Below are 3541 nucleotides of genomic sequence, written 5' to 3'. Positions count from 1 at the left end.
AATTCGCTAGCATTATCAAGTCAAATGTTTTTTATTGTATAATCAGGAAACTGTGCTCTTAATTTGATTATTTGAGCAAGTAATCCTGCAAATGCAAGGTTTCAACTTGATAATAAACACATATGTGACCATCTACTTGATGCGTCAGTTAAAACCATGAAGTATCTAAATGGTCCACCTGGTATGGGTCCACATATGTCACCATGAATCCGTTCAAAAATGTAGGTGACTCAACTTCCACTTTGGCTGGTGATGGTCTAATAATTAATTTTTCTATAGAGCAAGCAATACATGATAATTTTTTGGATTAAAGAATCTTTTGATTCATTAGTGGATGTCTATGAGAACTTTCAATAATTATTCTTATCATTATTGACCCATGATGACCCAATCGATCATGCCAAACAATAAATATATTTAAATCCATGAACTTCATGTTCATGGTTACATATGTTTCAATTACTCGTATATGAGTATAATATAATCCAGAAGAAAAGGTAGGCAGTGTTTCCAATATAAGCTTTTCATGTGAAACAATAAATATAATATAAAGATATTCTATATTATTTTTATTGTTAGTTTCAACATGATAACCATTTTTATGTATATCTTTGAAACTCAAGAAGTTTCTTTTTGACTTACTAGAGAACAAAACATTACTAATTGTGAATTTTATTTCTCTAGGAAAAATAAGATTTGCTCTATTATAACCTTCAATCAAATTTGTAGAACCTGATATTCTATTGACATTTGCTTCAAGCATTGTCAATGTAGAAAAATATCTTTTACTTTTAAGTATTGTGTGCGTAGTTTCACTATCTGCCAAACATAAGTCTTCATTATTCATTATTCATCTTTGAGTCAGCCAAAATATAAGAAATGTCTATAATTCTTCCTTAAAAAAAAACTAACCTTGAAATGTAAATAATGTAAATAAACCGGTAGTTAAATAGATAAAACATAATACAAATATTAGTTTTAGACATTATCATAATTAAATGAAATATTCGCTACTCCTTCATTAACATTATTTTTCTTTTCAGGAGATTTAAAAAAGACTGCCATATCTAAATGAGTCACGTTGGAAGAGTCAAATACATCATCTTGATAGACAAAATTTACTTCTACATTCTTCCCTTTTTCCTTCAATGAGGCTTGATAGAGGTCGACTAAGTACTTGGATGTACATAAATACGAGTCTAATGACCATTCATACCACAACGGAAGCATTAATTTTCACCACTTTTAATTTTCTTATTTTGTGGAATCTTCCTTCTATGATCATAATTTATGGTTTTATTGAAATCTAAATAATTATTACCACGTAAAGTATAATTACTTCTTTCTCTACCACACTCATGAGGACACGACTACGACCACGATCTCGACCATTAATATTATTTAAAAATACAACATTCGCTTCAGGGAATGGTGTTGCTCCAGTTGGTCGAGATTCATGGTTTTTCATTAATAACTCATTATTTTGTTCAGCCACTAGAATACACGATATGAGTTCAGAATGCTTTATAAAACCCTTTTCTCGATATTGCTGCTGCAGGAGCATATTTGAGACATGAAATGTTGAAAATGTTTTCTCTAACATATTTTCATTAGTAACTTTTTCTCCATGTAACAATAATTTTAAACAAATTTTAAATAATACGGAATTATAATCAATTACTCATTTAAAATCTTACAACCTTAAGTGCATTCAATCATATCGAGCTTTAGGAAGAATCACATTTTTTTTATAATCATACACTTCTTTTAAACTTTGTCATAGTTCATAGGGATCTTTTATCGTAAGATATTCAATCTTTAGTCCCTTGTGAAGATGATGTCGAAGGAAAATCATGGCTTTCGCCTTGTCTTGACTTGAAGTCGTGTTTCCTTTTTTAATCGCTTCTCAAAGATTCATGACATCCAAATGAATTTCAACGTCAAGCACCCATAATAAATAATTATTACAATTGATATCAAAAGCTAGAAATTATAATTTGGTAAGACTTTACATGGTAAAATTATAACAAAGAAAAAAGAAACTAACTTATATTAAAAAATTAATAAACATGTCATACATGCATTATAAGACAACCTAGATAAATATCATAATATGCACATGATACAAAAATCAATGGAACCCATATATAATAATTCAAAACATGCATGTTAATGTATACTAATTAAAATTACAAATATATATTATGGAAAATTAACAACAATACACACAGAAAATGTTAATTTTACAACATACTTATACATAATATGTTAAAATAACATACTTAGGTAAATTGATCAAAGCATTTAGATCATAAAAAAAATTACAAAACTTATATTAATAGAAAGTAAACAACTAAATTATAAACTCAAATCATAAAGAACCCATAAACTATACATAGATCTTAAAATAATTGAAATAAGAACCAAACATAAACAATCACATAAATCATAAAGAAATAAGATGAACTAAACCATAATCTTATTATGAACTAAAAATATTTTTTAACAAACAATAACCATGTAAACATAATATGTAAAATTACAACATGCAATAGGTATAAAAATATTACATTCTTAAACATTTAAACTATGCATGATGTATACATGGATTGTTTCATACAATATTCACAACTACCAACAAAAAAAAAATTAATATTATAACCTACCTTTTGCAAATGATAAAATTGTAAAGTGTCGTACTGATAACGTGTTATAAAAAAAGAACAATGCAATAACACAAAAGAATAATAGAAAAGAGAGAGAGAAGAGAAGACAATTGAACTCAATTTACAAAGTCACCATACTCCTCTATTTATAGAACATATCATGATATATGTTACATTATGGAATTCAGTGAGATGAATGTTACAATATGAAACTAAATGAGAGTTATATGAAAATTGTAACCTACGTAGGTTATGGATATCTACATTTATAATATATCATTATATTTACAATAGATGTCAATTTTTTGTTAACAAAATTCAACATATGTTTTCTCTTCCAAAAACCTAATTTGAAATATTGAATACACTAGGGGTAAAATCGAGACACTTATGAACAAAATTGAGAATGACCTAAAAAGCTAAATGAGATTATCAAATATATTTATTCTCATTTACAATATCCATAAACTAAATGTAAAGCAGAGGAGTCACTGGGAATTGAGATGTTTTAAAATATTTCAAACTTCTTATTTATTTTAATAACCCATTAGTTTACGGGCATATATGTACTCACCTAATAAGTAGGCGACCAATATGAATTGCATCAAATTTATGTAGGTTCTTTTCATTGAGGGCACATATACTTTGATCGAATCTCTAATTTCAAATTCAATCGCATCAAATGAGTTATATTTATATTGACACGAAAAATTTCACATTTAACATTTATTACAGATGGAAAACACAAATATAGAAACTTACCTCAAAACAAAAAAGGGTAAATTTCAAAATGAAATGGGGCTAAAGTCTAAAACTAAAAGTGACAAAAAGTGAAAAAAAAAGAAAGTGTAATTAATTTGATAGTGGGGGCTATG

The sequence above is a fragment of the Cucumis melo genome, chromosome 9, assembly GCF_025177605.1.
Source record: "Cucumis melo cultivar AY chromosome 9, USDA_Cmelo_AY_1.0, whole genome shotgun sequence".
In the NCBI taxonomy this organism is placed as follows: Eukaryota; Viridiplantae; Streptophyta; class Magnoliopsida; order Cucurbitales; family Cucurbitaceae; genus Cucumis; species Cucumis melo.
Note: the sequence above shows the minus strand (reverse complement) of the source record.